This window comes from Acinonyx jubatus, chromosome D3 (genome assembly GCF_027475565.1).
Source record: "Acinonyx jubatus isolate Ajub_Pintada_27869175 chromosome D3, VMU_Ajub_asm_v1.0, whole genome shotgun sequence".
Lineage (NCBI taxonomy): Eukaryota > Metazoa > Chordata > Mammalia > Carnivora > Felidae > Acinonyx > Acinonyx jubatus.
The window spans coordinates 65,517,751-65,541,163 of record NC_069392.1 but is presented as its reverse complement, the minus strand read 5'-3'; the positions used below and the strand labels follow the sequence as shown (position 1 = coordinate 65,541,163).

The 23,413-nt window shown below is 40.4% G+C and overlaps 1 protein-coding gene across 1 annotated transcript in view; it reads left to right on the top strand.

Moving 5' to 3' along the window:
• The window catches only part of SKOR2 (SKI family transcriptional corepressor 2), a 41,992-nt gene extending 37,008 nt beyond the window's left edge, over nt 1–4,984 (top strand). The window contains exon 8 of the mRNA XM_027068916.2: nt 4,267–4,984. The gene's annotated coding sequence lies outside the window, so the exon portion shown is untranslated. The remainder of the gene's footprint in view (nt 1–4,266) is intronic.
• Nucleotides 4,985–23,413: the final 18,429 nt, after the last annotated feature.

The window sequence follows — 23,413 nt, the reverse complement described above, 5'->3', positions numbered from 1 at the left end:
AGAATTGAAGGGATGTCAAAACTAAGGCTTGCTGTTTCTGTGACAATACTTTAGGATGACCTAACAACTGGAATTGCTAAATCAGGGAAAAACTCAGATGTCAGAGGGAGCATTTGTAAGTGCTCATGGCCAACTAGGATTGTGGTCATTTATCAGTGTGACCCATTCCTATCAGAATCATTCTTCCCCATCCTTCCCTCTGGAACTCCCCTCTGGAATATTTCCAACTTAATAGAATCTATTGGCAAAAAGAATTCTGTACAACGCGGGTGTGTGGTTCCTGTTCTTCCCTCCATGCCTCTTTTCTGCATATCACAAGCCTCCTCTGTCCTTGTACAAATGACAGTCCCACGTCTTATCATCTTTATTAGTGATAATCTTCAGAATTTGTCTTAAATAATGATGATTATGTCACTCAGATTTCATCAGGAGCTCAAAACTATTTCCAAGACAGTCTCTCATTCATATGCTTTCCCTTCATTTTACACACAAGGAACTGAGGTACGGAGAAGAGAGATGTGACATTTTATGTCCACGTTGCAAAGCTGCGAAGAGATCCCAGGGCTCCTGACTTTAGATTCAGTGCCCACTTGCCCCTAGTGCATGCACTTCCTGTCCTCTGTAAGCAGATGTTTCTGCAAGAAAGACAGTCAAATAATAAGTCATTGTGTTTCCATATCCATGAAGTTATACCAAGTGGGCCTGTGAGTTGGCTCCGGTCTATATATTCAAGCATTCTTAAGTCTGAAGTTGACATTGGACAGTTTCCTTCTCATTAGAGCAGACAGGTTTGCACCAGTTGTGTGAAATGAATAATTTTACAACAGTCAGACTTCACTAAATCTTAACTCAGAATACCAAGGCAATCAAGGCAAGAATCACCCAAATTAATGCTGATAAACTCATAGGTATAATAATTTGAAAATGTCAAATTCTCTTTCAAGTCAAAGAGAATATATCAGGATGTGTTTTTAAATAACATTTTTATTGAAGTATGATACATATTCATCAAAGTTCAAAAATCAAGTCATGAAGTCAACAAATCAAAACTCAATGGATTTTCACAAGATGAACCTACTTAGGCTTCCAGCACCCAGAGAGCCACCTTGCACCCCTGTCCAGTTATTCCTCCACTCAACAAAGATCAGCTTTGCCTGGTTTTGAACTTTAGCAAAGGACCTTGTACAGAACATTGTTTTGTATCTGGCTTCTTTTACTCCTCATTTATGATATTCATCCATTATAATGTAGTTTGATCTCCACTCAGGAACTTCAATAAACTCTTTTTACTCCTTCTTATTCCCCAACTCATCTCCTTTGCTTATGACGGCTGCTCTTGTACCTACAAAATGAAGACTGCCCAGAAACCATGCCTCTGATGGTGACATGGCATACAGCTAGGTGGAAAAAAAAAAAAAAAAAAGATTGATTTGTGTTTAGTAACTAATGCTTCCTTCATGCTGATTTTGTTTCCATCCTTGCAGACAACAGGGATTTCTCTAAGTAGACCCTGGTGCTTTCAGAAGATTAGTGGTTACTTAAATGCTGAGCTAAATCAGCCAAGCAGAGAATCACGACCATATTGTTAGAGGCAGTATTTGATTCTCAACATGCCAAGCCTGCAAGGAATTACCCCAAGAGAGATTACAAAATAAAAATCATTACACCAAGGGAGAGAGACAAATTCTGCCTTGCTGAGTGACCACAGGTTTCCAAATTAGGGACTGATACATTAATGTCTTATGCAAGAGTGACCCTTAAGGTAGTGTGCTGTGTTCTTGCCACCCAGTGGATTCCAATATGACTGTTAAGAGGAGGAAGCTTTTCAAAACCACAGGCAATCCACTTAATAAGCTGAGCAAGTATCGCCACATATCACTGCTCTACAAATCTTTTTTGCCCTACCTTAGGATGTAAGAAATTCCATGTTGAGTCAAAATAAGGTTGCACCCAGACCAGGTTGCTAACTGCATAATTCCATTAGAAGAGCCAAATTGTTGTTCTTAACAACACCAACCCTAAAATTTAAGCACATGCACTGAATACTCTTAGCTTTCCCTTGATAACTCCTTAAAGACCCATTACCCATGGATTTCTCTAAACCTTTCTTCAACCTAGGCATAGTCCCCTTTGGGGCAATGAATTCTATTTGTTTAGCTACCAGCTGTGTTAAGTGTGTTAAGTGTGTTAAGTTGCTTTCTTTCTTTATCTTCAAACCACCTCCTAAAACAAGCCCTAGTAGACTAGCCATTGGGCTGCTTTGCTTATTTGTTTCACTGTAAGCTCACAGTACAACGAAAATGATTTGAAAAAAATTTTCAAAATGTTATGTGCATTTGTCCTTGCATCAAGGACTGTTTTTCACACCAGAATTATTCCTGATAGTCTCTCTTACCTGTGGTTGTTTCCATGCCCCATGTCCTGCCCAGACACCCAGTGTGATCTTTGTGAAATCTGCACCACCAAAAAAGTGCCATGATGTCAGCAGCAATTTAATCATTACGTTCTTTTTCTTCCGAGCATCTTTTGACATTATACAGATGTCATCCGTGTAGCTAGATGAAGCACCCAGGTCTTTCAGTCATTCTACAGAAGTGGAAAGTGGATCCTGGGAAATGGCTTGTTCGTAGTCATACAGAAACTCGTGACCAAGCCAGAAATAATAGTAACTATCATCTGTTGAGCACTGATTATGCCAGACATTGGGCTAAATTCTTTGCCACATTATCTATCTCTTTTGAGCATTCCAACTCTAGAAGGTAGATCCTATTGTCATCCCCATTCATACATGGGAACCCCGAGGTTCAGTGGGACCACTCAGCTAGCACATGGCAGAACCAGGACTCAATTCAGGTCCATGTGACTCTATTCTACTTCTCTGTCTCCCAAGGATCATTAGGTTTGTTTGGAGGGAGTCTGGCTTCTAAATCTGACACTGCTGTCCCATATTATCTTGGATAATATCATACAATCTCTTTGAGGCTCACTCTCATCAATAAAATGTAGGTGGCCAAACCTGATCAAAGTCTCTGCCAGTTCTAAAATGTTGACCACCACTCTTGCATACCAGACATCTGCCATACTCTCTCTCCTTTCCCACAAAGGGGCTGCTTTTATTAAAGTATGCTCAAGACCGTATATAACATCCAAGGGCATGACCAACCTACTTTTGCCTTATGTCTGCGTTTTCTTCATCACAGATTAATCCTTCCTTCCACCTTCTGGAGAGTTTGAGGATTTTTTTTTCCTATACTGACAACATCTACCTCTTTGATTTGTGTCTCATAACTAATTGTTAGTTTTCTTCATTTCTGGAATAATTGCTACAAAAATCACTACAAGAGAAAGGTCTTAAAATGATGTAGAGGGATTGTAATGGAACACTCTGTGTCTTCCTTTTATATAGATCAAAGGCAAAGGGAGGGAATAGCATATCCATTTCTCTCCTCTGTAGTCAGACCTATAGGACCAGGTTCTTTCAAGAGTCTCCATCGAGATTGACAATGTGCTCCTAGTCTGCTCAAGGCTTTGTGTCAATTCTTTTATTTAATCTCCAAAACAACCCATTGAGAGAAGGTCCACTGCTCTCACCATATGCTACAGCTGAGAAAACTGACATGCAGAGAGCTGAGTATGTTGTCTGTGGTCTTGCTCTGAGCAAGTGGCAGGATTTGGGCCAGGCTGCCTGGCTCTGCCACCCCACACTCATCTGCTCTCCTGTGATTCATACCAGGAGACTGTGGCCTGACCCGCATCCTCTATCATCAGTTGTAAACACGCAGTTAATAGCCAATCCGATGGTTTTGTTGCTGTTGAGTCACAAAAACTCCAGCCATGCTTCTACGGTTGCCCTGACCCCCCAGGACAAGAAATATAGAAGTTAACTTGGGCAGTCCAGCCAAAGCCAAAGCAGGGCACTGGCACATGAAATTCTGTCTGCCCCCTTTCACCACAGGCTGTCTTAAGCAAACTGGAGCTTCTAGAACCTAGCAAACATGACTTTCCTGTAAAGGAGGCATCGCAAGCCAGCATACTCTGATCTAATAGCTCTACTTTGGCTCAGTGTCAGCAGAGATGCATAAACTAAGAGAGCAGGCAAATATATGTACAAAGGAAGATGCTTTCAAGTCACCATTTCAATATTTCATCCAAACTGTACCCAAAATGTCTTCTTTCAGGATACACTAAATGTTACTTGATGTGTTTTTAAACTATCTGACTATATGGGGCTGAAGTTGTCATTCTGCATTTCTTGTTCTATCCCAGGTGCACAGAATCACTTATTCTTGTTCTCTTGTAAGATACAGCCTGTCGCTGAGCACTTCTGACCCACATAAAGACTGCGAATTGAAAGGGCTTGGGAATCAAATACAAAATCAGGTTCGGGAGAACCCAAGGACAAGTGACCTCAAAGCAGCATGGACAACCATGTAAAATAGACTGTAGCGGCCATTCATTAGTGGGGGGGAGGGGGGAGCCAACCAGAGCAGTCAATGCTTGTCGCATCTTTTGGTGGAACCAAAGTTTGAGTCTTTGTGTTTTTCAAGGCCAACTGAACCCAGAGCGTGGGAGTGCTGTTAGCCAACCGGGGTGGGAAATCCATGGACGGTCCCAAGTGAACTCAGTGCTGCACACTCGGAGAGGGTGGCTCTGCAAGACTGTCTTTTACACTGGAAGACGTGATTCTTGGTGGAAACACAAGACCTGTCCTAGGAGTGGGGATCACATTTCGACAGCTGGGACGGCATCAGCCGCACAAACCTGCTTTTCACAACAAACTGGACAGACTTAGACGTGGCCCCTTCCTCTCTGGTACTTTGCCTGCTGTATGAATGAAGATTGTATTCCTCTGGAAATATTTTACAGTTTAATATTGAGTGTAATTAAGAATATAATCATGTTATCAAAAATGGTATTTAACTCTGTTGTAGTTTCTTTAACATTCATGTGGATAAAAAAAAAGTCTATAATAAAAAGACTATGAAGTAATAGTTGTGTTCATGTAGTTAAGTGCACATTTGATTGGCGGCAACTAATAGCAATGAATACTTTTTAGTATTATTTTGACATAAAATATTTGAATAAATTTATTTTTGAAAATGGAATTCCTTCAAAAATGATTATTAAAGTCTAGGTGAGCCTCCTTTGGCCATTGTTAGTGACTGGAGTCCTTCCCATCATGTTAGGATCTTTGTATGGGTAAAGGAAGCCTCTGTATTCCCGCTAGTTCTTTTGACAGTGTTGGTGATGGAGTTGATATTGTACCTTCCTCCTTACTGTGATGTTGAATCAAAGTCTGAGGTCCTTTTATGCCAAAAATTCTGCCTCTCAGATGAGGTAGAAGGGCCAAAATCATAACTCCTTTGGGGCCAGGATTTCTAATGTCTTGCTGGGTTACACAGAAATCTACCGTGGAAGACCTCTTACCGTGAAGTTGCCAAAGACCATCCTAACTGAAGAGGTTCCACACCAGTGGCATCCCTTGACAGATTTCAAAAGAGGTTTCGAATGTATTACCATGATATTTGACACTTTCCCCCCACCATCTTCGTTATCACGAACTATCAGAAAAAATTCACAATTTACCCTTGAGATAGATGTTCTTACCTTCTGCTGCCACATTAGGAAACCAAAAGGGGGTTGCTCCGGGTGGCTCCGTCGGTTAAGCGTTCAACTCTTGATTTCAGCTCAGATCGTGATCTCACAGTTCGTAAGTTCAAGCCCCTCATCAGGCTCTGCGCTGACAGTGTGGAGCCTGCGTAGGGTTCTCTCTCTCCCTCTCTCTGCCCCTCCCCCTCCCAAATAAATAAATAAATAAATAAACTTTAAAAAACAGAGAGAGAAACCAAAGGATGGCTCACTCATTAGTGGTTTTGTTCCTAGCCCATGAAGGATAGGAAGCCAGTCAGAGAAGGATCTAACCGGGTTCTGGACTCCGAGGACAGGTTCCCAGTGACGACTACTGGAAGATAATATGAGGATGCTGGGACTGACCAGAGAGGCATTCTGCCCTCTCTGAGGTGTTCTGGCCTGGTTCTGAGCATAGGGCTCACACGGCCTTTCAGACGTGGCACACGTTTCTGAAACCGGTGGCTGTGCTCAGGGGGGTAGCTGGACAGTCAAGTCAGTGGACCTTTTTCTCCATACAGGCTTTATATTATATGTGGGGATGGAAGCCCAGCACCCTTAGCTTTGTACTTTAAGCCAATACAAGAAAATTCTCTGGGAGAACGCAGACCTGGCTTTATGACCAGCCACCAGGGGACAGCAGTGGTCGTTTTCTGCCGAGCCCAGTGTAAACTCCAGGACCAGATAGCAAGAGCAGTGACTGGGCAGGCTGGAGTCAACTAGCAGACTTGCAGATGAACTCAAGGCCTTTGTCCTACAGCTGCGTCAACTGGCTGTATAAACGAGCCTGAAATGTCATTCTTTCCTTTCTAACTGCAGCTTGAAGCATCTCAGAGTTACTAGTGCTAAAATATCAGCAAATAATTTTGAAGCAAAGAGGAAATTAGAGCCAGAGGATTTCACCAGTATGTCTGAGAGGCTGGAGTTCGTAACTGTGGCATAGCTCTGAACTGAATTAATGGCCAAGCTCTTGTGGAAGACCATTGGCCTCTCCTGCTGAGGATGCTGGAAATACGTTGTGCCTCTCCATTCTCCTCCTAAACTCCAGGCTCTGTCGAAGCCCGGCTGTGCATCTTTCCCCAAGCACTTGGAAACTGCAGCTGTCTTTATACTCATGACCTCAGAGTCTCCCCGCTTGTTAGGTATTTTATCAGACTCTATTTCTTACAAGCAGTAGAGCCTAACAGTCCTCCGTGCCAACCATGAAGTTATACACCCAAGCCCAAAACCTTCAGAGCACAAGAGTCATGATCCAGCATATGATATGGAAATGTCATTAATCCACATATTTTCTCATTAAGGAGAGTGAATACCTCTTCTTTTTTCTAGCAATGCTTGATGGTTCTAAGTTGGAACAAAAAGAAGTTGTCCCTAAAACTGGATGTGATTGGGTTATCTGAGCTGCCTTGTGGAAACAGACAGGACATCCATCTAAAGCTCTGCATGGGGCTAAAAATAAAGCCACTCTTCAGAAGGACAAATAAAAATTCTTGGCCCCACAAAATGACAGCAGGAAAATGATGTGCTCTTTTCTTTGAGTGTTTTGTCATGTTAAAATTCCAAGGTGAAGCCAACTATTAGCTAATGAAGAGTAAGGGCAATACAAATAAAATTCTCTGTTTTTATCCCAAATGAAATAATAAGATCAGAAATGGCCATAGCAAGTCAAAGCAGAAAGCCAGACCCACACAATAAAGCATTTCCTGTTGGGACAGGCATTTCAGACGGATGGTTTTGATACTCAGGACGCCTGAGTAATTGCTCATCTATTTGCCACAGGCAAGGAGAGTGGGACATCACACCCCAATTTCCTTAGATTGAGCAATGAGTGTAGCGTCAGCTCTGTGGAAAATAGAGGAGAATTCTCTCCTATCTCTAAGCAGATAGGGTCCCTTTCACTTAAGGGTAAGAGTTAAAACAGCCTTGGTCAGCAGTGAGGAAGGTCAAAGAAGAGGAGTATCATCAGCGTGCTAAGAATGTGTAACCACATCATTCAATGGGGTGCTTCCAGGTGACCCCGAGCCCAGTGACAGAGGTCCTTTGTCTCTCTATACAGTTGAGGGCACAAAGTTCAAGTCTGACCACCTGCCACGATCCACCATACACAACCCACACCCCAGTTTACAATTACACTCTCTTCCTTTTGTAAGAAGATGTGCACCATAAACTTGCCGGAGGCAGGAGACGTCCATTTCAGCTCACTACCGTCCCTCTACTGCTGAGCACATGTAGTCGCTACCCAAAATATGTTTGTTGATTAAGTGGATCTTGTTTATTTAAGCCAGTCACAAAAGCAGATTGCTACATGGTTATCACCTGAAACTCTCTCTCGTAGAATGTTGACATGTCATTTGGTTTCAAATGACCGTATGTGGCAAATGTTAGTTATCATCCAACAGTATCCATTCTTGGTGTCAATACACCTAAATAAAAGGCCACGTTTCCCAGGCTTACTCACGGTTAGATGCGGCCATGTGACTATGTTCTGGTGAATAAGATGTAGGTAGAAATATGTGGAATTTTCAGGACGGTCACTTCAAAAGAGTTTGACTTAGGCCATGTTTCCCTTTTCCCTTCCCTTTCCTTCTTTTCTGATGTCTGTGATATGGATGGAGCCCCAGAAGCCATCTTGGGCCATGAGGTGACTTTGAAGATAAAAGCCGTATGCTAGTATGGGCACAGAAAGATAATAAATAGAAGCCTGGGTCCCCAACAACTACTGAACCAACATTCTAACTCTGGACTTCCCACTTGCAAGTTTGTTTTTTGTATTGGAGAGAAATGAAATTCTGTCTTGCCTAAACCACTATTATTTTAGATTTTCTGTTAACAAAATTTCTGATTGCAAAACCCTTCTCTCCGTTTGGGGCTCAGTGATCAGCCGACAGTAACACCCCTCTTGTTAGTGTAACAATTTTCCAATGCATACCTATGTTGCATTGCATACTTACGTTCCAATGCATATTCTTACGTTGTCATTAGCCCTTTGATTTAGCTAAGGGAGGTCAGTGGATATGAAGGCTAGTTAGTTGCAGAGTCAAGCCTCAAATCTAGTTCTTCTACTGCCATGACAAGCTTTTTCTGCTCAATCCCTTGGCCTCATCATCAGAGCTGAACAAGTCCCTATCTCTGATAGCCCCCATTGCAATATAGATAGGTGAAGATGGCAAAAGGGGCTAGATATGAACTTGATCTGCTCCCCAAGGTAGGTCAGGAACTAGGCTGGAAAGGGACACTGTCCAAAAAGCCTCACGGGTTCTTGTGTGACGCAAGCAAAGCTGTGACCAGGTGCGTAGCCGGGACCACAAAGGGAACAGAGCCCAGCAGCACAGACATCTCAGGAACAGGAGGTTGTCAATCATCATCATCCTTGATAAGGGGTGCCTGCTGTTCACTTGGCATTCGTGGGCACATTCCAGCCTTGGGAAAACACACCACTGAGAATAAATAGGCTGGCAAGAAGCAAACCCAGTGCTTGACTTAAGGATATGATGGGTGGAGAGCAATTTGACTCAGGAACCCATGTGGGCATTGTCTCTCCTAGCTGGAGGGCAGCAGGGTACACGTGGGAATCGGGTGATAACCCTGGGACCCCCTAGACTTGGGCCAGTAACCACCACACAAGACTAAAAGAGAGCTAAGGCTTTCTAAAGGCCTCTGGACTCCAATCTTGATGTGGGCTCTGAAACAATGTTGTAGCTTCAGGAGGAAGAATGGAAAGATAGCCGGTTTTGAGCTGAGAAAGGATCCAAAAAAATGCTAAGAGCTGAAAATACCTTGCTGCAAATGGCCCCTTATTTCCAAACCAGGCCTCCTATACATATAGTTTAGAAGCAATGAACTCAAGTTACCTAAAGTAAATAATCATGCTGAAACGCCACGACTCTGTAGCAAATTAAGAACTTCCCTGAGAGCATTGTTAACGTCTGGAGTTTTCAAATAAAAAAATTCGTTCTTCTCATCCAACTTTTACATCATCTCACTATTAAGGACAGTGGCTTCCTGGATGATTGTTAATGATGGTTTTCTTTATTATATTTTAGACCATTTAGCAAAGTTTATTGATTTATACTTCCTTGTAATTAGTTGTAGTGATTAAAATAGCTTTTATGGCCCTCTGGAGATTGACTTTTTAAAGAATCAACATTTACCCCAAATTGTGTGCTTTAAAACATGGTTAAATACTGTTTGGATTCAGTACTAAACCATCATTGGTGAAACTGTGATTTTATATGTCGTTTCTTTCTCATCCCTCTGCTTATATGGCACTATCATCCAATTACTTGGCAGCCAATAATAATAGCAGCAGCCAACTTTCATTGAGTGATTACAATAAGCTGAACATTGTGCTAAGTGTCTTAACACATTATTTCACTTAATTCTCTCAACAACCCTCATGAGGCAGAGACTATTTAACTATTTAAAGGTGTTAAGTCACGTAGTAGGTGAGTGGAAAATTAGGAATTTGAACCTTTGGTTATTATGACTTCAAAATCTCTGCCTTTTCCGGGATTCGAGCTCACAAACCGTGAGATCATGCCCTGAGCTGAAGTTGGACACTCAACCGACTGAGCTACCCAGGTGACCCCCAAACCTCTGCTTTTAACCACTAAACTCCAGTGCACACTGCCAAGGGAGCCAAGCCAGACCCTTTGTACACATGGGTGAATTGGAAGTCCAATTACTGACATAATTTGAAGGATGCTGGAGACCTCTCTTAAACAAAAATATCTCTCACCAAACTCCCTTGAAGCTGAAATTCCTCCATTAGCATGATTCCTTTGACTAAGGTATTATATGTTCTCAGAATTACAAGTGCTCTAACACAGTGTTACCTGAAGTGTGGTCTATCAAAGCTAAAACAATAAAACTCATAGAAGAAAACATAAGAGTAAATCTTTATGACCTTGGGTTAGGCAATAGTCCCTTCACGTCAAAAACCGTTCATTTCACATCCACTAGGATGACTATTATCTGAAAGACAGGCAGATTTGGTGAAGATGTGAGAGAAATTGGAACCCTCGTACATTGCTGGTGGGAATGTAAAGTAGTGCAGCCATTGTGGAAAACAGTTTGGCAATTCTTAAAAAAATTAAACATAGAATTTTTTTCTATGCAATTCCACTGCTAGCTATATACTCAAAGGTATTGGAAACAGGTACTCAAATACTTATGATCATAGCCGCACTATTTACAATGGTCAAAAGGTGGAACAAATCATGGGTCCATCAATGGATGAATGGATAAACAAAATATGGTGTATACTATTTTTTAGCCATGAGAAGAAATGAAAAATTGACACATGCTACAACATGGATGAACTTGAAAAACATTATGCTAAGTGAAAGAAGCTAGATATAAAAGGTCACACAATGCATGATTCCATTTATATGGAATACCTAGAATGCCAAATCCATAGGGACAGAAATAAGACTGGCGGGTTTCAGGGATGAGAGAGAAGGCAGAATCTGGTAGAAGCTGCTTAATGGGCACAAGGTTTTCTTTTGAGTGATGAAGATGTTTTGGAGCTAAATAGATGTACTGGTTTCACAAAATTGTGACTGTATTAAGTACCATTGAAATATCACTTTGAAATGGTTAATTTTATGTTATGGGAATTTCATCTCAATTTTTAAAAACTTTATAAATTTAGCAAAAGATACGTAAGACCTTTCCTCTGAAAACATCAAAACATTGTTGAAAGAAATTTAAAAGACCTAAAACAGTTGGTAGAAATATACTATGGGCATAGGTTGGTAGAGTCATTATTGTTGAGATGTCAGTGCTCCCCAAATGTGTTTATAGATTCAACACAATTTCAATCAAACTCCCAAAAAAAGTTTGGGGAGAAACTGGCAAGATGACTCTATAATTAAACACAAGGGTACACAGAACAATTTTGAAAAAGAAGAGCGAGGTTTCAGGAATTTATGCTACTTGATTTCAAAACTTACTATAAAGTTATAGCTATCATAACACGGTGTGTTACTGGCTTCAGGATTGACGAACACTAGTGTAACTGAATAGAGAGCCCAGACAGAGACCACACCTATATGGTCATTCGACTTTTGGCAAAGATGCCAAAGAAATGGAGAAAAGAAAGTCTTTTCAACAAAATGGTGTTGGAATAATTCTGTATCCATATGAAAATGAAAAAAAAAAAGAACTTTAACACCCTACCTCACACCATATACAAAATTTAATCTGAGACAGAGGATAGACCTAAATGTAAAACCTGAAATCATAAAAATTTCAGAGCAAAACATGGGAGAATATCTTCAGGCAGGCAAAGATTTCTTAGACATACAAAGCAACAGCCACCAAACAACCAAAAGCCAACTCTGACAAATTGGACTTCACCAAAATTAACATTTTGTGCTTATCACACACAACACCAATCAGAAAATAAATATGCAAGCCACAGGCTGGGAGGAATCATAACATATATCTGACAAAGAACTTGTATCCAGGGTTTATAAAGAACAACTTGACCTTAATAAAAATAAGAAGCAATTCGATTTTTAAGAAAAAAACTCACCAAAAAGAATAGACATTTCATAAAAGAAAATATATAAATTATCAATAAACATATGAAAAAGTGACTAACATTGTTAGTCATCAGGAAATCAAATTAAAATCACAATGAGACACTATCACATGCCTGCTAGAATGACTAAATGTAAAAGACTGACAAACCCAAATGTTGACAAGGTCATAGAGCAACTGGAACTCACACATTGTTGACGGGAATGCAAAATGGTATACATTCTTCAGGATGATGTTTGGAGATTTCAAGCCTAAGCCAGAGTCAATGCATTTGAATCCCAAGAAAGGGAAATTTAAGAACAACCAATAACAAAGAGCCAACTAGGCTTTCCTAAACAAGGCAATGATGTAACCTATAGCCGATCGAATAATTTACTTTGTTTAAGCATATTTTATGTAAAATCCTTGCCCCTGTGAGTGGAGTGCTCCTAACAACCTTCAGTTTGGCACTGACCAATTCAAGTCAATGCATGAACAAATCAACTATCGAAAATTGTAATGTGCCTCTCAACTTACCTTTTCAAACAACATAATCACCATGCACAAAAAGAGGGAGCTGCAAACCCACTGCAGGGCTGGTAACTCACTATTCAGATCATTTCCCAGCCTCCATTCCTATCTTTTTGAGTCTGATTCTGTGGTGCTCTTGGATCTTTATGAGGCTTGGATGCAAAGAGAAGATTCCTGTTTTAAGTATTGCCATCTATATTCTTCTGTCAACTCCCATTGCCTGAAGTAACTTGAATAGGCCTCTACAAACTAAACCAAACCTATAAACAAATGCTTAACCCACTCTCTGTGTTGCTTTTATGTAGTCCCATTTTTACTTACGTCTGTGGCTAAAGACATTTTCTGTATTCTCTGTTCAAGGACAAGTATGTTGGGGGAAAAAAACACATGGTTTTTCCATTTCTTAGAGAAAGGAAAGACGAAAGCTCTGCCATAAGACAACAGGTTTTTAGAACCCTCACAGTCCCAGAATCCTATTTAACACCTATAGGCAGACTTCCTGCTATACTTGGGTCTCCGCACCCCCTTCTCATGGCCCCCGCCATCTTTCCTGCGTGTGTGAGGTGAATTCAACCAAGATTAACAAGGTAATGTTTGTAAAAAAGACATCTTTCCTTTAATAAACTGCATAAATAACAACAGACATAAGAAAATCCCTGGGGAGATGCTACTTAATTCTAAGAACTCCTGGGAGGTTTCCTTGTTTTTAACATTAAGTAACAAGGAAAGAAAAATCTTGGCAACAACAGATGTGGGTGTATCATCTTCTGGAGCAGAACTTTCATTCCTAACTTTCAATAAGCCAAGGCTAATTGACCTTTACAGCCACGCCAGCACCAAACTAACTTGGGAGAATATTCTCACACCAATGAAGGCTCAGAAACTAATACAAGGAAAATAAATATGGTCTAAGGTTTTGTACCAGCATGTTTACCTTGAAAATTTTTGATGCTACTTATTTTCTACAAAAGAAATCTCAAATCCCACCTGCTGTTCAAGGCCCTATACAACTTGGACCCAACTTACATTTGCCATCTCATAGCTGGACTCTTCCTCCATTGGTCCCCAATTCCTACCTTCTTGCCTTTGCTGGCACCATTTCTCCACTTGGAAGGCCCTCCTTCCTTTTAAGCTCTGTCTAACCCTCAAGATTCAGCAGCTCAAGGCCACCACTGGCCCTGGCTCTCTAACCCCTTAGATTTTCTCCCTTCTCTTAAAAAAAAAAAAAAAAATTCTCCCTCCTCTAAATCCCATTAGGGTATTGGGTTTTCTGCACCAGTCACTTGGCCCTTTTTAGGTGCTGCCTTGGGTTTCTTATTGGTCTCTCTATCTTACGTGTGCCTGGTGAGACTGTAAACTCCTTCAGGGCAGGAACAAATAGCCCCGGTCCCATACTGCACTCTTCTTAGCTGGATAAGCTCTGCTGCTCCGTAAGTGTTTCCTAATGCAGATGACTTGGATGTCTCAAATGCTCTAAACTTGTGTGCAGTTTGTAGAGAATTATCAGAACTTGGGGACGACCCGATGTACAGAAATGTGGCCGACCAAGCTAATCTTTCTGAGCCATGGTTCATTTACTATCACTACTTCTACTTCCCCACCTGTCCCCTTGAGAGTCTTTATCCTCTATACGCATACATATACAGATGCTTCTTGACTTTCAAACTTTCATATATTATGTAGCTTTGCTCCAGATCCAAAGTAGGTTAATTCCACTATAACACCAGCAGATGACTCTGGTGGTAGTTGGTATGATGCCAGTGGCTCTAAGAATAAATGAACCTAGCACAGTTGTTCTTCCACTCTGCCTTCTCCTCGCCCCCTTCCCGTCACTGCCAATTCCTTTTTCTTAATTCTTCACAGATTTATTTGCTCCTGCGAACCCAGCTTCTGCCCTGACAGATGGCCACATTTAGCTTGCCTTTGTATTGGATCATGACTTTGTTTTCTTTATTTTATTTTGTTGAGTCCTAAGTATATTTATTTCTTATTGAGAGAAGAGGGTGCCTCTCTCGCTCTCTTGCTCTCTCTCTCTCTCTCTCTCTCTTACTCCCTCTCCTTCTCTTTTACTGTATTTGTAGTTAGGGTAGATTAAGAAATGCTGCAGTAACAAATAAAACCCTGAAATGTCAGTTGGTCAGTGGCTTAACATTATAAAAGTTTATTTCTTAATCAGATCACAGTCCACTGTGGCTCAAGAGAAAGTTTTCTTCCATGCTGTGGCTCTAACAATCCTGAGATCTTTGGAACTCTCCATTGGATCCAGTCTATCCACCAATTAACACCGGGGGGAAAGATCAAACAGAAAATCCACTCTTTCTCAACTGCCCTGGCCTGAAAATCAAATTCACATTACATTGGCCAGAATTCAGTGATACAATCCTACCTAACTATAGGGAACACTGAAAAATCTACCTAAGAAGGATTGAACTGGATATTGCTGAACACTATCAATCAGTACCATACCTTATCACTTCTATCTTCCAGAGGATTCTCATTTTATTTATTACATGAAATCTTTTTTCTTTCTTTTTTTTTTTTTAAGAGATTCTTCATGGAGCACAATGACTTCTTGTTCTAATTCGGATCAATGTTTTTTAGGACTATGGCATACCTCTCATCTTAGATTTTTCATTGCCTGCTTAGTTTAGTTCCATCACTTCTTTAACTTCTTGTTTTTTATTAGCCTATTACTGGAGTACATCTCCAAATAACTTTCTCCAAAAAGATGCTTGAAACTTACCTCCTTTGGAATATAAGTGTCTTGAGGTCAAGGCATCTGTCGTGTTTATTGTTGTATCTCTACTGCCTAAGAGAATGCCAAAATAGGTACACAGTACATATTTGTTAACTAGGCAAAAACTTTGAGTGTTTTCCATGTTTAAAAGTCTTTTTAAAAAATAACTTGTTTAAAAAATAATTTTGGGTGGCTCAGTCGGTTAAGCCTCTGACTTCAGCTCAGGTCATGATCTCACGGATTGTGAGTTCGAGCCTGGCGTTGGTCTCTCTGCTGTCAGTGTGGAGCCACTTAGGATCCTCTGTCTCCCTCTCTCTGCCCCTCCCCTTGCTCATGAATATGCCCATGCTCTCTCTCCCTCAAAAATAAACCTTAAAAAAAATAACAATTTTGCTTAAAAAATGTTAGTTTTGCCTTTGTCTTAAAAATCTTTATTTTGCTCTCACCACGAATAGTTTGGTTGGCTATAGAATTTTAGGTCTAAACTTATTTTCTTTCAAAACCTTGAAAGAAGTGCACCATGGTCTTCCACATCTTATTTCTTTATAGGTAACGTTTCCTCCCTTGAAGCTTTTAGAATCTTTAATAGGACTTTAAATCGAAGATGTGGTAAGTGCTGAAACTTCATAATGATGGGTCCAGCCAATGCTTTTTAAAATTTTTATGTAATTAACTAACTAATTTATTTATTTATTTATTTATTACCATTTAACCTACTCTGTACCCAGTAAGTCCTCAGTCTTTTTTTTCAGTTTGACCATTCGTGTACTTTTCATCTCTGGAAATTTTTACTTCTAGTATTTCCTGTTCTATACTTCTGTCCTTATGAAACTCTCATTTTCCCTATGCTTTCTATATTTCTGTCTCATGTTTTTATCTCATTTTTTCCCCCTATATTCTCGACTTCATCTTCCAATGAACCTGTTTTGGAGGGCTATCATAGTTTTAATCTTAAGAGTTCATTCTTTTTCTCTGATTGTGCCTTCTGTACATAAATAGCTGAAAAAAGGTTTTTTTAATGTTTATTTATTTTGAGAGAGAGAGAGTGCTGACACACATGCACACGTGCAGGTGAAGGAGGGTCAGAGAGAGGGGGAAGAGAGAATCCCAAGCAGCCTCCATGCTCAGCACAGAGCCTGATGTGGGGCTCAATCTCATGAACCACAAGGTCATGACCTGAACTGAAATCAAGAGTCAGACGCTTAACCAACTGAGCCACCCAGATGCCCCAGAACAAACTTATTTTAAATGCCTGTCAAATCACTTTTATTATCACTAATTAGCCTTATTTTTTTAATTGAAGTATAATTAACATACAGTGTTATATCAGTTTCAGGTAAACAGTCTTTTTTTTTTTTTCTTTCTGAATTATCTCTGTCTCCATCTCAGATCAGTTTTCTGATTTTTTTCATCTTGGTCTTTCCTTTTCATGTTGCTTGTTTTCATCATGTGTCCTGTTTGCCTGTTTGTATTTAATAATAATGAATGTGAGTGGATATTTATATAATTGGTATGGGGAGAAATGTCTAACTGGAAGCTCTGTGTAATTGGAAAAGGACAAAATCAGCAGGTTAGCTGTAGACTGAACTAGCAGGGAACCAGTAGTCAAGCTAACAGCCTCCCAAACGACAAAATAAGAACAGCCCAACTCTAGAGCAGCAATGCACACATTAAAAGTCTTAGCTCTTCTCAGATTGTTTCATTTCTTTTTTTAAAAAAAGTTTATTTATTTTGAGAGAAAGAGAGAGGGAGAGCGCATGATCCGGGAAGGGGCAGAGAAAGAGGGAGAGAGAATCCCAAGAGGATTCTCAACGCAGGGCTCCAACTAACAAACCACAAGACCATGACCTGAGCTGAAACCAAGAGTTGGCCACATAACCGACTGAGCCACCCAGGCGCTCCCAGATTGTCTAATTTCTTAAGAGGAAAGTCCTTTTGGGCTTGTCCAGGGGCAAATGCAGACTGTTTGCTGTATTGTCCAAGAAGTTTGAGAGTGAGGACTGGGAAAGCTGAGTACTTCATATAAAGATCATTAATCAACCCATGTTTTCAGGCCTGCTTCTCCTGTGTCTCTGTTGTACTTCCAGCTCTGAATCAGCCGGTTTTGTAAAGTTCTTCAGGACGACTTCCACCTCCACTGCAACACATTCATGGTTCATTCTAAGCTACAGCTTTATCCACTGAGTGTCATCCATCAATATGCTTCCTTCCCTGTTTTGTTTCTTTCGATCTTCCACACGTTGTTGAAATTTCTTATGTTCCACTATATACTTGCTATCAGAAATGTCTTTCCCTTTTTTATTCCTTTGTAATTTAACGGAGTCTCGAGAAGTAGTAATGAGAAATACAAGTATGCCATCTTGAACTAGAAGAAAAGCATATATATTTAAAGGCCCCAGCTGATTCTGATGATCAGCCAAGTTGGGGAGACACTGTCCTAACCTATCTTTCATGCTTACTTTCCCTTTATTTTAAGCACTGAGCATTTACTGCTTTGTAACTCCTTGCATTCTATGCCTTGGTTTTCTTACTAGTTGATCACTGTCATCAGAGCAAGAGCATGTATGATTATTATTTGTGCTTAGCCTACTGCACTTCACCCAACCCCTTGGACAATATAAATCATGGCTTAAAAGTTCAATAGATTCTCTCCTTGAGTAACAGAATGAACAAATGGATGAGTGAGTGAAGGAATGATATGCATTTGAGTAAGTAGTTTCTCTATTTTTTTTATTCTGCTTTTATTTACTCAGTAGTTTGTTTTTTTTTTTTTGAAATAAAACTAGTCAGCTATACGTAGCCATTCAGGATTAATTCCCTTTAAAAATAGATACAGTGACTCACTTTTATTTTGTAAAGAAACTTTCCATTTTCAAGAGCCCTATTTCCAGAAACACTTCATAATGCACAGGCTTTCAGCTTGCAAATGGTTTCATTTGAGTCTCGTACCAGGAATAGCTTGTATGAATCCATAAACATGAATGAGGCTCTTCTTGTGGGATTTTCCTATTTTAGTCCAATGCTTACCTCAAATAGAACCCATTTAGGTGAATTCTGCTGCCATAAACCCACTTAAACTCAAGGTTGCCATTGTAAATAACAGGATTAAAAGCAAACATACCTCAGTCATCATTGATTCATATCTCAGACTTAAACAATTATATATATATATATATATATATATATATATATATATCAAAATATATTAGGACAAAAACGTTAAAAATGAATAATCCATTTTTATCATTCTTCAAGGTGAGTCTAAATTTTTGATAAGTAACATACATAATCCTTACCTTAATGAACTAGTTTTTAATGAACACAGGAATAGAAACTCTGAGATTTAAAAATAGGGATGGAAAGAGAGCAGCCAGCACATTTATGGTAGACTTATTCTAAGATCTGACTTGCAAACTTTTTTTCTTTACCACATACCTGGTATTTTTCACTGAGTGAGTGAAAAGTTTCAGGCAGTTTAAATCAGTTTAAATAGCAACTATTTTCTTCAATCAGCAAGTGTTTTCATTTTGTTATAGATGATTCGAGTATTGTGCATAGTATTTAAGTCAGCCAGGACCGTGGGGATACATACAATCAGCAAAATCCAGAATGTGGGAAGTCTTACAGAACAAATGACCCAGTTCTCTCAACAAATAAATTACTTTCCTTACTTAACTTTGAAAGAAGTACATGGACGGCTCTGGGGAGAATAAATGGTAGAGGAGCAAAAACCATGGAGCTATTGTATACATCTATGCACGAGTGGATGATGGCTTGCACCAGGGTTTTAGTGGTAAGAAGATGAGAAATAGTCAGATTTGGATATATATCGAAGTTAAAGTCAAAAGAGTTTGCTGACAGATTGTATATAGGGTGTGAGACAAAGGGAGAGAGTGAAAGACAATCCAAGGATTTTTCCGTGAACCACTGGAAGGATGGAATTGCCATGGATGACTGCAAGAGAAGTGAGTTTTGGACGGAAATCAGGAGTTCAGCTTCGGGCAAGGTAAGTTTGAGATGTCCATTAGACGCCCAAGTGGTAGTCAGTTGGAAATACCAGCTAAGGGCCCATGGGTGAGTTCTGGGTAGGAGATATGCATTGAGGAGTCTTCACTTGATTTCGGCTCAGGTCATGATCCCAAAGTCGTGGGATCCAGTCCCACCTAGGGCTCTGTGCTGAGTATGGAGCCTCTCTCCCTCTCCCTCTGCCTCTCCCCCTTCCCTCCCCTGCTTGTGCGTGTGCTTTCTCCCAAAATAAATAAATAAGCTAAAAAAAAAAAAAGAAGATTCTCTCTCTCCCTCTGCCCCTCCCCCCAAAAATAAAAAAAAAATAAATTTGGGAGTCTTCAGGGTATACAAATGTCAAGCTGTTAGAATAAATTAGATCACCAAGGAAGTGACCGTGAGTAGAGATCTGTTCCTTCAAAAATACCGTGGACAAACAACCCCAATATTTAGTGACTTAAAACAGCAATTGTCTATTCTCATGGATCTGTACTTGGATACGGATTTGCTTATCTAGGCTAGACTTGAGTAGGGTGAATTGGTTCTGTTCTAAGTGTCTCTCATCCTTCTCCTGGAACCAGTGGCCCAGCTCTGGCATGCTTTTTTTGTTTTTTGTTTTTTGGGTTTTTTTCGTGGCAACGTCAGAGGCACAAGAAAGAAACACATACGGCCTTTAGGTTCAGAGCTGGCACAGCATTGCTTCCTCTTTAATCTACCAGCCAAAGCAAGTCATGTAGCTGAACCCAAAGTCAAGGATCAGGAAAAGTATAAGGCAAAGGCATCGATAATAACACCGCAGGGCACAAATTTGAGTTCAACAATGCAATTTCTCCTAAGTCCAAGGACTGAGTCCATCCTGGAGCATTTAACTTTAAAAGATAAATTTGAATACTACATCTACCCTGCCCCCCACATCTAATCCGGGGCCAAACATAAAGATTACCCTAGACATCGTCTTAATCATTGCTCCCCCTTACCTAAAGGAACTTTATTGAAGGCATTCATTCTTCCATTTGTGTCAACAGAATGAAAACATTGACTCCATAGTGCTACAGAGAAAATCTGTGGCAAGGTGGTCCAAGATGCCAAAGTGTGCCATCTAATGGTCTGAAGACAAAAACCAAACAACACTTAGGCAAACCATAAGAGACTCTTAAAAGCTGAGAATAAACTGAGGGTTGATGGGGGGGTGGGAGGGAGGGGAAAGTGGGGGACGGGCATGGAGGAGGGCACCTGTTGGGATGAGCACTGGGTGTTGTATGGAAACCTGTTTGACAATAAATTTCATATTAAAAAAAAATCAAACCAAACAACACTTGACACAAATGATAAGGAGAAATTTGTATCTGAAATTGAAAACTACTCAGCAGCAGTATCTGATAGAATGTCTAATGTGAACGCATGAAAATGTACCACATGGACATCAACAGCTCAGCACCATGCCTCACGCTCTGATTTTAAATAGGCCTGACCCAGTTGGGTTTTGTTTGTTTGTTTGTTTTTTCAAGCTACTAAGTTGCAGAATATGCATTTTACCCATTTCTTTGTTTGGAGGCAGATTTTTTTTCTAAGCTGAGACAACTGTTTGATAAATAAATTTTAAAAATTCCAGGCCTTTAAATTTTGTCGGAACTAGGAACATCAGAGGAACAATTCTTTCAAAAAATATCATCTGCCATTATCAGCTTGGTCTACAAGCCTGGATTTTTGAAAAATAGTGGATCAGATAATGTGGTACTAGCACCTGTACATTATCTTATATTTTAAGCTGCTTTTGCTAGATCTGGAGATTTTGGGGGCTGAAGGAGCCTTAGAGAGCATAATCACCTAATTTTATAGATGAAGTAACAGAGGCCCAGAGAGGTTAACCTGATTCTTTTGAAAATAAAAGAATTGGATCACGTGAGTTGTGACCCAGGGGCGGGTGACACAAAGAGGTAACTGTGAGAGGTTTACCCCACCTCCTCTGCATCTATCCCCCAAATCTCCAGGCATCCCCCACGACCCTCCTCCTCATTAAGTATGCAATCTAGTAAAACCTATGATTCACTGCAGAAGCAAATCTTCCAGGCAAGTCCCCCTGGATGCCGTCTCCCCTCTCCCAGCCCAGGGTAGAAATCCTGGATTGGTCACTGTCCACTTACAGGAACAACCTTCCTTCTCTGTCACCAGTGTCAAGTTTTGTGGGCCTTCAGAAACTGGAAGATTTGTTGGTATCCTGTGGTTTCTTTTATTTCCTTTATCCTCCTGTGTCTCTCCCTACCTGATTTGCATTTAGGGCCGATTTTGGAGATGGTGTTTATGTGTGTCTGTGGGAAATGATACATTTCTTCTTCCCTATAGATACTAACTAGCTGGCCTATTTAAGCTTAATTTCTTCTTGGCAGATTAACTAATTATTCTTTTTTTTTTTTTCTTTTGACTAGTGTCTCTTCCAGCAGCAGCACATGGGCCTCCAAAGTCCTTTCTGGGACTAATGTGCTGCTTTTCTATTTTCTATTTTAGGGGACCATGAGAAGTTCAGGAGGTGATTAATTTGCATACTTGGCCTCAATATCTAAAATTCAACATGATCAGACTCAGCCTCTTACTGCTGCTGTCAAAGACAAAGCTAGACACCAGTTACAATGGTAAAGATAGATTTTAATCAGTAATATACTGAGACTACTGAGAGGGATAGGAAAGAGAGTCGAATGTGAACTGAACTCAATTTTAATTTGTACAGAGGAGACAGGGCATTTTTTTTTTAAATGTTTATTTATTTTTGAGACAGAGAGAGACAGAGCATGAACGGCGGAGGGTCAGAGAGAGAGGGAGACACAGAATCTGAAGCAGGCTCCAGGCTCTGAGCTGTCAGCACAGAGCCCGAAGCGGGGCTCGAACTCACAGACCGTGAGATCATGACCTGAGCCAAAATCGGACGCTTAACTGACTGAGCCACCCAGGCGCCCCAAGACAGGGCATTTTAAAGGGAGAATGAGAGAGAAGAAAAGGAGGTGAACAGGGGCTCTGTAAAGTCAAAAGATGGGAAAAATGACAGAGGGGTGGTCAGTATAAATGTTGACTGGCCAGTTGGGACTGTTAGCTGGCAATTATCAAAGTTAGGATTCTACCCTCCCACAGACACTGGGAAACAAGAGGCCCTATTCTCTCTGAAGATTATATTTTAAGGGAATGGCTTTCAGGTCAGAAAGACACTCCTGAATTACAGGAAATACATATACATCTCAAAGGCACAGAGGAAGGAGTCACAATGTAGGCCTTTTTAAGTAAAATGTTGCAAGAAAGGATGGTCAGGGGCCTATTTTCAGGTTGGCTAGAACAAAGAGTAAATACTTTTGGCAGCCTTGAGCTTTCTTTAAGGGGGGCTGGGGTCATCCTAAGGATGTGGCCTTCAGCTATTAGGAACTATGCTACCGTTTAAGGGAGGGGCAGGAAAGTGGATGAAATCATTTGTGTTGAGAGTCTAGTTTCCATAGGCTGAGGTTGAGGCCTAGTGGAGAAGAGGGCTCAGTAGAGGCCTGGCTAGTTTGATCAAAGATAGACTGTTTCTCACTGAGTAATTTTAGTACATGTCAGTTTCACTTTAAAGTTTTAACAAATGTATTTGCCAAAGCCTCTGTTTCTTCATCTGTAAAATAGGAATATTAACATCCCATACAGCTCTGGGGAGTGTCAAGTACAGTGTATTTCAAAAGAAATACAATGCAAGCCTCACACGTCATTAACAATGTCCTCATAGCCACATTAAAAAAAAAAAAAGAGCACAAGTTAATGTTAACAATTCACTTTATCTACCTAATATATTTAAAATATTTCAACAGGCAATCAACATTTAAAAATTAACGAAAGATTTGACGTTCTTGTTTTCGTCCTAAGCCTTTGAAATCCCGTGTGTACAGTCTTTCCCATTTTACAGCACCCCAACCGCCACCAGCCACATTTCCAGCTTTGAGCAGCCACGCGTGGCTGGCCACGGCACTGGAC